This window comes from Narcine bancroftii, chromosome 3 (genome assembly GCF_036971445.1).
Source record: "Narcine bancroftii isolate sNarBan1 chromosome 3, sNarBan1.hap1, whole genome shotgun sequence".
Classification (NCBI taxonomy): Eukaryota; Metazoa; Chordata; class Chondrichthyes; order Torpediniformes; family Narcinidae; genus Narcine; species Narcine bancroftii.
This window is the reverse complement of record NC_091471.1, coordinates 136,735,236-136,748,881: the sequence shown is the minus strand read 5'-3', so window position 1 is coordinate 136,748,881 and position 13,646 is coordinate 136,735,236. Positions and strand designations below refer to the sequence as shown.

General features: G+C 37.3%; 1 long non-coding RNA gene across 4 annotated transcripts in view; it reads right to left on the bottom strand.

Annotated features, from left to right (window-relative positions):
* The window catches only part of LOC138757603 (uncharacterized), a 57,182-nt gene that overhangs the window by 25,545 nt on the left and 17,991 nt on the right, over positions 1 to 13,646 (bottom strand). For 2 of the 4 annotated variants that reach the window (XR_011353726.1, XR_011353729.1), the window contains exons 2-3: positions 9,594 to 12,034; positions 4,484 to 4,519 (exon numbers count right to left, since the gene is read on the bottom strand). This is a non-coding gene — a long non-coding RNA (uncharacterized lncRNA). The remainder of the gene's footprint in view (positions 1 to 4,483; positions 4,520 to 9,593; positions 12,035 to 13,646) is intronic. The other 2 variants (XR_011353727.1, XR_011353730.1) reach the window with 2 other exon arrangements.

Genomic DNA, 13,646 nt, shown 5'->3' with positions numbered 1-13,646 from the left:
CTTCTCTTATTTTTTTCATTGCTTTCTCCAATATATTTTCTCTTGTCGTATAACTTAGGAATTTTACTAGAATGTATTTTGGTTTTTGTTGTGGTTTAGTGGCTAATGTTCTGTGTGCCCTTTCTATTTCCATTCCTTCCTGTAATTCCTGCATTCCTAGGACTCTGGGGATCCATTCTTTTATAAATTCTTTCATATTTTTGCCTCCTTCATCTTCCTTAAGGCCCACTATCTTTATATTGTTTTTTCTATTATAGTTTTCCATTATATCTATCTTCTGAGCTAACAGCTCCTGTGTTTCTTTAACTTTTTTATCAGATTCTTCTAATTTCTTTTTTAAGTCATCTACTTCCATTTCTATGTCTGTTTCTCGTTCTTCCACCTTGTCTACTCTTTTCCCTATTTCTGTCATGACCATCTCTAATCTATTCACTTTTTCTTCTGTACCTTTTATTCTTTGTGAATTCTTGTGTCAACCATTCTTTTTATGTTTCCATATATATTATTTAAAAAAAATTTATCCATGTACTGTCCCTTCCCTTCATCTTCCATTTCTCTGTGTAGAGTTTGATGTTCTCCCTCCTCTTCGTCTGAGTCCACTCCAGGATCTGTGTCCTTTACCTCTGTCTCTTCTGATCTTCTTGTTGGGTTGTTTATTTTATTTTGTTGGGTATTATTGTTTTATTATTTTTATTAGAAGTGTCTTGGTGTTGGTCTTCTTCCTCTGGGTTGGTCATCTGTTGTTTCTCTGATTTCCTTTTTTTATTCTCTTCCTTCTTGTTCCCGTTATTTTCTATGTTTTCCTGTTGGGAGTCTTGCTGTCGTGTTATACTTGTCTGTTTCAGCTGTGGAGATTTACTCCTCAGCTGGTCCCCCCTCCCGTCAGTGTTGTTTTTCTCTTGTGCATCGCGCATGCACGGTTGCGCACTTTTGTTTGGCTCCGTGAGCCATATTTGTAGTCCTGACTTCGGGGTTTCCATTGACCTCAGGGAGCGGGCTTCTCTCTCCACGGCGGGCCTCCTCGTACAAGTAAGGCCTTCACCTTTCTCTTCCGACATCTTTCTTCTTTTCTTCCCATTGTTTTTGATTTTCCTTTCTTTGCTGCCATTTTCTCCACACTTTTATTTTTAATTTGTTATGGTTTTTGTGTTTGTAGCTTTGTTTTTTTCTTTACTTTTTTTAAACTTTTCTGGAGAGGGCTGGTATTCTCTTACCAGTCTCTACTCCATCACGTGACTTCCTCAAGGTTGTTATTCTTATCCTTAAGGAATTAAAAGTGAGATGCTGGTTTATGATTTTACATTGTAATGAACCCTTCTCCATTAACAATGGCGTGAAGCAAGACTGCGTTCTCGCACCAACCCTCTTTTCAATCTTCTTCAGCATGATGCTGAAACCATAAAGACGCTGTTTACATCCGGTACTGCACGGATGGCAGTCTCTTCAATCTGAGGTGCCTGCAAGCTCACAACAAGACACAAGAGCAACTTGTCCGTGAACTACTCTTTGCAGTCGATGCCGCTTTAGTTTCCCATTCAGAGCCAGCTCTTCAGCGCTTGACGTCCTGTTTTGCGGAAACTGTCAAAATGTTTGGCCTGGAAGTCAGCCTGAAGAAAACGGAGGTCCTCCATCAGCCAGTCCCCCCACATCTCCATCGGGCACACAAAACTCAAAATGGTCAACCAGTTTACCTATCACGGCTACACCATTTCATCGGATGCAAGGATCGACAACAAGATAGACAACATACTCGCCAAGGCAAATAGCGCCTTTGGAAGACTACACAAAAGAGTCTAGAAAAACAACCAACTGAAAAACCTCACAAAGATTAGCGTATACAGAGCCGTTGTCATACCCACACTCCTGTTCGGTTCCAAATCATGGGTCCTTTACCGGCATCACCTACGGCTCCTAGAACACTTCCACCAGCGTTGTCTCCGCTCCATCCTCAACATTCATTGGAGCGACTTCATCTCCAACATCGAAGTACTCGAGACGGCAGAGGCCGACAGCATCGAATCCACGCTGCTAAAGATCAAACTGCGCTGGGTAGGTCACATCTCCAGAATGAAGGACCATCGCCTTCCCAAAATCGTGTTATATGGCGATCTCTCCACTGGCCACCGAGACAGAGGTGCACCAACGAAGAGGTACAAGGACTGCCTAAAGAAAGCTCTTGGTGCCTGCCACATTGACCATCGCCAGTGGGCTGATATCACCTCAAACTGTGCATCTTGGCGCCTCACAGTTTGGCGGGAAGCAACCTCCTTTGAAGAAGACCGCAGAACCCACTTCACTGTCAAAAGACAAAGGAGCAAAAACCCAACATCCAACCCCAACCAACCAATTTTCCCTTGCAACCACTGCAACCGTGTCTACCTGTCCCACATCGGACTTCTCAGCCACAAATGAGCCTGCAGCTGACGTGGACATTACCCCTCCATAAATCTTCGACCGCGAAGCAAGCCAAAGAAAAAAAAAGAAATCCATCCCCAATTTCCCCACTTCAAGATAAAGAAACAATATTAACAATGGCTGTATAAAATGCACAAAAATATCAAGGTCCATTAACAGTGACGAATAATTAGTTTTTTTTTTAATCTAGGCAGATTTAGGTATGTCAATAGTTAAAAGGAATATAATCCTGTGAAATCAGTTCTCTGGAAAAAAAAATATAAATTTTCATTTCAATATTCAGCTACACGAAGTGCTCTCCAGAGAAAAGCCATCAAAATTTTTTTGCAAATGAAGAAGAAAGCTTTAAAACTTGGGAATTTTCTTCCAAATATTAAACAGGATCAATGAATAGATGTGCAGAGTTCAACTACCCAACAAGTTTTGGCAGACTGATCTCAGACAATGAAAGTTGCAGAACAGGTGTCGAAGCAGCATGAATTGGGTGAGATTGATGATGAGCAAGTGAATAAAGACCTTGAAGAAGCTCTCTACTCTTATAAGTGAACTGTCCAGGAGGGGCGGACTTTTTATTTTCTCCTTCCATAACCATGTGCCACATTGTGGCGAGGGCCACTTCCCGCATAATAGAGGAAAGTAGTTCTGGTATTTCCTCATTAGTGCTTATTTTATCATGGACTATTTTCATTTTTTTTTCTTTTCTTTTAATTTATTTCTGGTTGGAGATGCAAAATGTAATTGAAGGTTTCATGGAGTTGGGGGTTCATGTGAGAGTCTTTAATTTTTGGATTTAAGAAATGACAGTTATCAAGGTATTAAATTTTGTAAGTTTTAATATAAATTGACTTAATAATATTAAGAGAATAAAGGTTTTAGCTTATATTTAAAAATGAAATTAATATTTCCTTTATACAAGAGACACATTTAACAGAGAAAGAACAAAATTTAAAAAGAGATTGGATAGGGCAAGTGGCAGCTTCTTTGTTTAATTATAAAGCAAGAGGGGTTGCAATTTTGATTAATAAGATTCTGCCTGTTAAGATTCAATCTGTAGTTACAGATCCTGCTGGGAGGTTTGTTTTGGTACATTGTCAAATTTATTCAGAGATGTGGACACTTATGAGTATTTATGCACAATGTTGATGAAAGGTTTGTTAATGATGGTTTTGTGCATTTTGCTGGAGCTCATGAGAAGATTTTAATTGGACGAGATTTTAATTGTTGTCTTGATCCAATTTTGGATAAGTCACAAAAAATCACTTACTAGAACTAAAATGCAAAAAAGGATCTTAACTTTGATGAAGGATTTGGATTTGATAGATATTTGGCGAAGGTTAAAAAGTGTAGATTTTTGTGATTTTTTAAGGAAAAAAATTCAACAATTTTTTAGAAATAAATTCTCATTCAGTGCATTATAAATTTATTTTATGGAATGCTTTGAAAGCATATTTAAGAGATCAGATAATAAGATACTCAACTATAATTAAGAAGGACTATACTAAAGTAGTTGACCCATTAGAAGAAAGAGATAGAGAGTTTGGAAAAGGACTTGCAGAAAAAGCCTTCTGATGAAAAAAGGAAAAGTTTAATAAAGAAGAATTTTTATTATAATACAATTCAGACATAGAACTGAAAAATTAATTGAGAGAACTATACAAAATATTACGGATTGGGAGAAAGAGCTTATAAAGTTATTGCTTGGCAATTGAAAACAGAACAAACTTCTAGAACAATTAATGCTATTAAGAAGATTACATAAGCCTCAAGAAATAAATGATAAATTTAAGGATTTTATTTTAATTTAAATAGATCCAAGTTTAATAGTGATGAGGTTAAAATTGACAATGTTTTGTCTCAAATAAATTTATCTACTTTGAATTGTCAAGATCAAAAGGATGTAGATGTTCCATTTACGGCAAGAGAAATTAGTGAGGTACTCAGTTCTTTGCAAAGTGTTAAGTCAGCAGGGGAGGGTGGTTTTCTGCCTGAATTTTATATGAAATTTAAAGATTTGTTAATACCTCCTTTTATGGAGGTGTTGAAACAACCTACAGAAACTCATTCTTACCAGAATCTTTTCCAAATGCAATTATTGCTGTCATACCTAAGAAAGAGAGATTTGTTAAAAACTGAATCTTATAGTCCAATATCTTTGTTAAATGCTAATTATAAAATTATTGCCAAAATTTGGGTAAATAGAGTGGCTAGATATCTACCGAATTTAATTCTTATGGATCAAATGGGCTTCATTAAAAAGCAACAATCTGCTGATAATATTGCTAGCCTGATCAGTTTAATATATTTACCTCAAAAGAAGGGTGATCTACCTGTGGCAATAACTTAAGATCTGAGAAGGGCTTTGATAGATTAGAATGGAATTATTTATTTAAGGAATGAGAAAAAAATTGGTTTTGGATCTATATTTATTAATTGGGTCAAAACTTTATATAAAAATCCTTCTGCTAAAGTTGACAAATTTCTTTTGCTTTTCAATTATCTAGATCAAGTAGACAGGATTGCCTTTAACAGGGCAACAGCTTTGCTGGCTTTAGTAATAGAACCTTTAGCAGAGTTAATAAAGCAAGATTTCAACATTAAGGGTATAAAAGGTTAATCAGGAGACTAATTTATTTGCTGATGATGTTTTGGTTTATGTGACAGACCCTATAAATTCTTTGCATCAATTATATATGACTTTGGAAGAATATGGTGAAATTATTGACTTATAAGATTAATTGGGGAAAAAGTGAAATTATGCCCCTGGTTAAGGTGATTATACTCAATGTAGAAAATTTGCTTGATTTAAGGGGCCAGAGGTTGGAATTAAGTATTTGGGGATTAAGGTTGATAATGACAAATAATTTATATAAACTGAATTATTTACCTTTACTCAATAAAATTAGAGAAGATTTGAATAGGTGGAATAATTAGCCCATAACTATAGTAGGTAGAGTCAATTGTGTAAAGATGATTTTTTTTCCAAAGGTTCAACATCTTTTTCAGTCAATTCCTTGTTTGATTTCCCAAAGAAAATTTTAAAAGATTTATATTCAAGTATTATGAAATTTTTATGCGAAGGAAAGATGGCAAGTGTTTCTTTGGAAAAATTGACTTGGAAGTTTGCATTGGGAAGTTTTCAACTTCCCTATTTTAAGAAGTATTATAAGGCAGCTCAATTGAAATGTGTTAATGATGTAGGTAAAATCCAGCTTGGGTTAAAATAGAATTGAGTAAAATAGGAGAAAATAATATGCAGGAAGAAGAGACATGCCTGTTCTGAAACATTTGATTGAATTATGCAGTAAAATAGATTATAAAATAGGTGGAAAAGGTAAGAAATTTGTCAAGAAATGACTTTATATCAAAATAGACCTTCCTTTTTCTATGGATAATCAATTTTTGAGGATTTGAATTTGAATGGGTATTAAGAAAATAGAAGACTGTTTTGAAGCTGGCAGAGTTATTACTTTTGAATGAATGAAGAATAAATTTAATGTTCCAAATAATACCTTTTTTTTGTTACTATCAGGCTAAGGCTTTGTTGGTTGATAAATTAGGTCCTAGTTTCATATTACCTAAACAGAATGAATTAGAATTATTGATATGTAAGGACAATTTGAATAAGTTTATTTTTGTGATGTACAAATTACTTCAAAAAGTTCCTAAATTAGGAATGTATAAATCGAGATTTAGATGGGAGGTTGCTTTAAATAGACAAATAGATGAAAATGATTGGATACAATTATGTAAAGAATATATGGCAAAAAATACTGTTAGGTATAGACTGATTCAATATAATTTTTTGCATCAATTATATTTAACACCTCAAAAAATGTTTAAAAATTGAACCCAATATGATCACATTTATGTGGTCAGGAAGTTAGTTCCTTTTTGCATTCTACTTGGAAGTGTCCTAGAGAGGTAGGGAATGTTTTGGAGAAAATAATAGGGGTTAAACTCGCACAGGATCCAATGTTATTTTTGTTGGGTAATATTAAAGTGATTAGACCTAAATTGAGGTTAACTATGCATCAAATTGAATTTTTATGAATTGCTTTAGCTGTTTCTAGGAAGTGCATAGCCATTAGTTGGAAACCAGATACAGATTTAGGGATGGAGAGATGGGATGCTGAACTACGTAGTTGTATTCCACTTGGGAAGATAATTTATAATTTACATAACAAATATCAATTTTTTGGAAAATATGGAGCCCATATTTACAAATTGTTGATTTGAAAATTTGAGGGACTCTCTGAAAGCTGGTAACACCCAGCTCCATTATTAGTATTGAGATCTTATGTTTTCTTGACATTCTCCAAACTTTCTTTTCTTATAGATTTTTTTTCTTCTTTTGGTATATTCTGAAGGGGAGGGTGGTTGTACAGGAGGGAAGGGAGGGAGAGTTTTTATTTATACATAAAACATATTTTTTTTGTAGTTTTATTGAATACATTGATATTGTTTTAAAATTCTTAAATAAAATATTTTTAAAAAAAACGAGAAAAGATCTCCATCATTGCAGGTTTTTTCCCAAAATTCAATGTAATACCACTGATGAAAATATGAAACTTTGAACTGCTATTATTGATGAACTGATGCTCACTGGAACACAATATGCCTGAGGTTTATAATCTGTGTGTCAGACCAGATTGCTGACTCACAGCTGATATAGCACTACTGTGTAACCAAATCTCTATTTACATTTTAAGTATGGGGGTCAGAAGTTCATGTGCATTTTATCCCATCTACATTTAATCTATGGGTTTAGGTGAATACTGAAGGTGGCAGATGCACACCCTTGCACTTCATTCAATTGCTGCAGGGCAAATTTGTGGGTCTAAACAATGAAAGATGTGTCTATGACCATCGCCAGAAGTAGACAATGCACCTGCCTGATACAAGACAAAACATGTTTTTTTCCCCAAAGAGCTTCTATCAAAGTGTATATTAAGTTTAATGTATTATTAACTCTTTATCTCCAGAGTGCATGGTAAACAAAATAAGACCTGAAATTTTAAAAAGTATTAAAAATACTGTAGACTCTGCTTGTTCGGGTGTTTGTACATTAGTGAACATGACATTACATCAGAAACTGATTTTGTGCAAGTGAAAGAATGATTATGAAATATTCTCAGACAACTGAATGCTTCCAATTAGTATGGTATTGAATATTGAATTAGTTGAGATGCTTTAACATCATTTACACTAATGAGAGTTGAAGACTGTATTGATACAAATGTACAACACATGAACTATTCAACTCAAAAAGTCTGGGTCAATGTTTCTCCTCTGTATGAGCAGTAATCTTAACCAATTAGTAGCTATTGTTTCTTATAACCATATAACCATATAACCACTTACAGCACAGAACAGGCCAGTTCGGCCCTACTAGTCCATGCCGTAGCAAATCCCCACCCTCCTAGTCCCACTGATCAGCACCCGGTCCATACCCCTCTAGTCCCCTCCTATCCATGTAACGATCCAGTCTTTCCTTAAATGTAACCAATGATCCCACCTCGACCACGTCTGCCGGAAGCTCATTCCACATCCCCACCACCCACTGCGTAAAGAAATTTCCCCTCATGTTCCCCTTATAATTTTCCCCCTTCAATCTTAAACCATGTCCTCTAGTTTGAATCTCCCCCTTTCTTAATTGAAAAATCCTATCCACATTTACTCTGTCTGTCCCTTTTAAAATCTTAAACACCTCTATCAAGTCCCCTCTCAATCTTCTACGCTCCAGAGAAAAAAGCCCCAGTCTGCACAACCTTTCCCTGTAACTCAGACCATGAAATCCTGTCAACATTCTCGTGAACCTTCTCTGCACTCTCTCTATTTTGTTTATATCTTTCCTATAATTTGGTGACCAAAACTGTACACAGTACTCCAAATTTGGCCTCACCAATGCCTTGTACAATTTCATCATAACCTCCCTACTCTTGAATTCAATACTCCGATTTATGAAGGCCAGCATTCCAAATGCCTTCTTCACCACAACATCTACCCGAGTATCAGCCTTGAGGGTACTATTTACCATAACTCCTAAATCCCTTTGTTGCTCTGCACTCCTCAATTGTCTACCATTCAATGTATATGACCTATTTAAATTTGCCTTTCCAAAATGCAGCACCTCACATTTATCAGTATTAAATTCCATCAGCCATTTCTCAGCCCACACCTCCAGCCTTCCTAAATCACCTTTTAATCTACGGTAATCTACCTCACTGTCCACAACACCACCAATCTTTGTGTCATCCGCAAACTTGCTTATCCAATTCTCTACCCCTACATCCAGATTGTTAATATATATAACAAATAATAGTGGACCCAGGACCGAACCCTGCGGAACTCCACTAGTCACCGGCCTCCAATTGGACAAACAATTTTCTACCACTACTCTCAGACACCTTCCATCCAACCACTGCTGAATCCATTTCACTACCTCCTTATTTATACCTAATGCCTCCACCTTTTTTCCTAACCTCCTGTGGGGAACTTTGTCAAAAGCTTTACTAAAGTCCAAATAGACAACATCCACAGCTTTCCCTTCATCAACCTTTTTTGTAACCCTCTCGAAGAACTCAATCAGGTTTATCAAGCATGATCTACCCCTGACAAAACCATGCTGATTACTCCCTATCAATCCTTGTACCTCCAAAAATTTGTAAATAGCATCCCTCAGAACACTTTCCATCAACTTGCCCACCACAGACGTCAGACTTACAGGCCTATAATTCCCAAGTTTGCATTTGGACCTTTCTTAAACAGAGGAACCACATGCGCCACCCTCCAATCCTTTGGTACCACCCCCGTGGCCAGTGACATCCTAAATATCTCTGTTAATGGCCCCACTAACTGTCCACTAGCCTCCCTGAGTGTCCTAGGGAATATTTTGTCCGGTCCGGGAGATTTATCCACCTTTATCTTTTTTAACACAGCCATCACTACCTCCTCGGTTATCTTATATGCCTACATAATTGCTTCTGTTACTGTCTGTGAATGAATCTTAACTCTACACAAAAATAGTTTTTCCTACTTCCTCTCCTAATTGGCAAATCATCTGATCTTATCTACATTCTTTTATCTCTACATAGCTTTAAATACTTGTATCTAACTGCCCCATGAACAGTTCTGTTTGAATGAAAAGTCTCAATATCTTTAAAGTAGACAATATTTACCTCAATAGTCTTTCTTTAATCAGAAATTCCCAAACACAATATTAATCCAATTATCTCCAATTCGATGTTGAGATGAGCAATTTGTTATCATGTAGATCCATTCTCAGATACCATAGAGACAAAAGATTCTTCGTTAATATATGTATAATTGTGTAGTTTCACTTAAGGCTGTAACTCAAATTCCCAAGAACTTCTGTTTAGTGTGCCTTCATTGACATTTGCAAGATCACTATGAATTAAATTATGTTCATCATGGAAAGATTGCACCAAATGACTTTTGTGATTGTGCAAATTGATTTTCATACAATGCAGTCTGTACCACCCACTGTCTTAGAATTATTTTCATACACTTTGAATGCAAGCTTGTTTAGTGAATGTCAGATGACTGAAGATAACATTCATGTTGAAATCCACAAAGACCTTCAGTCTTTATCCTTACACCTTCCTGTTCTTTGCTTTTTCCTTGAAGAAGGACTTAGGCCCGAAATGTTGGTTATATATCTTTACCTCCTATGGATACTGTGAGACCTGCTGAGTTCCTCCAGCATTTCTGTGTTTTTACTACAATTCAGTGTCTATAGACTTTTGTGTTTCACTCCATCTATGCATGGTAAGAAGATGACTGTAGAAAAAGCTGTTTGCCTTGATGAACAGGTACCCTGCATCACCAAAGCCAAGCTGAGAAAAACCCTATCCAAGGTGAATCCACACAAGACTGCAGAACCAGAAAACATACCCGGTCAGATACTGAAGGACTGCACACAGCAATTGACAGAGGTCTTCATGGACATCTTCAACTCCCAACTGCACCATTCACTCATTCTTGCAGGATTCAACTCAGCCACCATCAAACTCATACCCAAGAGGGCAACAATAACAAGCTTCAGTTATTACCACCTTGTGGCACTGACCTCCACATCAAAGCACATCTCCCAGAGATGCTGGACTAATTTCAATTCACTTATAGAAGACTCCATTCCACAGACAATGCTATAGCCTAGTCCCTTCACTCAGTCCTCAGTCCTCATCCACTTGGAGAATGACACCTCATACATCAGGCTGTTCATCGACTTCAGCATGGAATTAAATGCAATCATTTCCCCAGAGGCTGGTGGAGTTGTCCTTATTGGGGCTCAACATCCCTCTTTTTAACTGGATTCTAGACTTTTTAGCAGAAAGACCACAGTCTGTCTCAGTCGGTAGCAGAATGGTCTTCAGCATTGTCTCTCTGAGCCCCGTTCACACTATTGAACCTTGACTGCATCACCAGATCCAGCTCCAACAGTGTCATCAAGTTTGCAGATGACACAACAGTAGGTGACCTCATCAGCAACAACAATGAGCTGCACTACAAAGATGAGGTGGAACATCCCATGAAATGGTGCAAGGTTTGCAATCTGAGTCTCAATGTGGATAAGACAAAGGAGATGATTGTAGACTTCAGGAGGACCAGGAATGACCATCCTCTACTACCTATCAATAACTCTGATGGCTCTGATGCTGAGAAAGGAACTGACATTCATATTTTTGAAACAATATTTATGAATGCTTGTCCTGCATATGTATTGTTTGTCAGTAGGTGCATTATGCCTGGCTATATATCTGCGTGTTTTAACATAGAAGATAAGAGCAGGAGTAGGTCATTTGGCCCTTCGAGCCTGCTCCGCCATGCAATGAGATCATGGCTGATCTTAAAGTTCAGTACCCTGTCCCCGCCTTCTCTCCGTCACCCCCTAATTGCACTGAGGACCGGAGAATGCAGTTTCATTGGGTTGTACTTGTGCAATCAGATGACGATAAACTGGACTTGACTAGAAAACAGAGCTATAACTATAATTCACAAGCACTCAATGTCTCTACAGGAATTCTCTTTTGGTTCTCTTTCTCTTATTATGAGGGGTGCCAGGTAATGTTAACGGTGACTTTTTGTTTCCCTCTCATCAGGCAAAATTGAATTTCATGTATGTTACATTTTTTGTATTATTACATGACAATAAAGAGGAATCTAATCTAATTTAATCTAAAACTTGAGTTATCATAGCGTGGAGATTGACACTACATATGCCAAATAAGAGTACAAGATACAGAACTACAGAGCTCAGCTTATTTCTGATAATGGCTGATGTCTGCTTGCCCCTCAATAAATGCACATTGAATATTATAACATTATGAGATGCAGCATTTATACAACAGTTAAGTATTCCCCTCTATTAGATCCAAAGTGAGCAATGTAAGCAATTGGATTCTATCTACCAATGCTTGAATCCTAATGGCTTTGAAAAAGAGTTGATGTTCCACATTTATGGCCCTTCGTCCTCCTGAATACCACAGTCATCTCCTTTGTCTTGTCCACATTGAAACTTAGGTTGTTGCTCTTTCACCACTGTACAAGCCTTTGAACTTTCTCTCCGTTAGCCAATGAGGCTATCATCAGCACTTTCCTTAAGAAAGAAAGACATTAATAAACATCTATAAGAAAAGTTAAAGCTGTGGTCATGTGACAGAGACAGTTCAGCTACTTATCTATTACATTCGTACTACTTCCTTCACTGATATAATTCAATTAATTTAAACATCTACTGATGTGTGTCTTGAATATAACCCCAGGAAAAGCAAAAACTTTCAGTAAAAACAAAATGTTTATTTCAGGTTTATTTAAAGTGAATTAAATTAGATGAAGCTATATCCTAGAAATCTGTGGCAATTAATAAATGATTTGTTTGTTAGCTCTTCACTGAGAAATTTAAGAGTGAACAAGATGCAAGACCTTATGGATGATTGGATCGACCATAATCAAGGTGAGGCCTTGCTCTGGAAATCAGGCCTGTAGGTTGAGTGTGGCAGGGTCAAGGATTTGTTTTGTATTGATTAGAGAGTTGAAGAATTGGGAGAAGGTGGAGTATTGAGGATCATGGGGACTGTGCGTGTACAGTAGTTTAGAGGGACTTGTGACATGACTTGAATTGTGCAACTGGCAATTGGAGTCATCATTCAGGACAAGGGGTAGGCTTAGCATTTGATGATGTTGGATGTTTGGTGTGATTGTTTAGCAGTGTTGGACATTGGGGCAGAGTTTGGTTGCTGGTGCTGCAGTTGCCAGAGAGAAGTGAACAAGCCAAGGAGTGTGATCAGTTGCCAATTATAGGATATTGGAGTCAGTGAAAGTGGGTCTTCCTTGTTGAGAGAGAGAGAAGTCTGTGAACAATGTTGCAATCAGGATTTGGTAGTGTGCTTGGCAGTCAAAGCAGCAATTTATTGTTGACAAGTGGTTGTCAGTGGTTGGAAGAGATCTTGGATTGTTGGGATTAGTCAAGATGGTTGTTCCAACAGATTGCTATGACTGGATGAGGGCCACAAGCATGGGGTTTGTTATGGGGTCACAAGCAGGAGGAATGGGAACCCCCTTCCCCCAGACTGCCAGATAAATACATAACTGAAAGATTTATCTGAGTTGGGCTACAAAAGCAGCCTGATTCATGGAAGAAGGATTGCTTGAGATTCTATGATGAGTTCCTATTTTAATTCATATTACCTTGATCATTCATTGCCTGCTCTTGCATTTTTATAGTTTTTAAGCTTTTTGTAGCTCTCTGGGGGTAGCCGGGCATACTTATCATCAATCCATGCCTTCAAGGGAAGAAGGCGCATCAAATGATAATAGAAACAATGCACCAATATAACAATGACCAAGGAACCAAGATTTCTTTGGGTTAAATGAAAAAGTTTGAGCTACAAAAATTAATTCTTATCAAAGAGCAGCCCTAAATTTCTGCTTCTGCTGAGCTACCTTTTATGAGGGAAAAGAAATTTTAAAAACTGAGTCAGAGTCACAGAGATATCGAGCATGAAACAGGACCTTCAGCCCAACTTGTTCATGCTGACCAGTTTGATGTTCTGAGGTAGCAAAGATAAATCACCAATGTTTCAGGCTTGAGCCTTTCATCGAGGTGTGGGGGAACATGAAAGATGTCTCTCATGTTCCCCCACACCTTGATGAAGAGCTCAAGCCCAAAATGTTGGTGATATACCTTAATGTTTGTTACATAAAGGCAT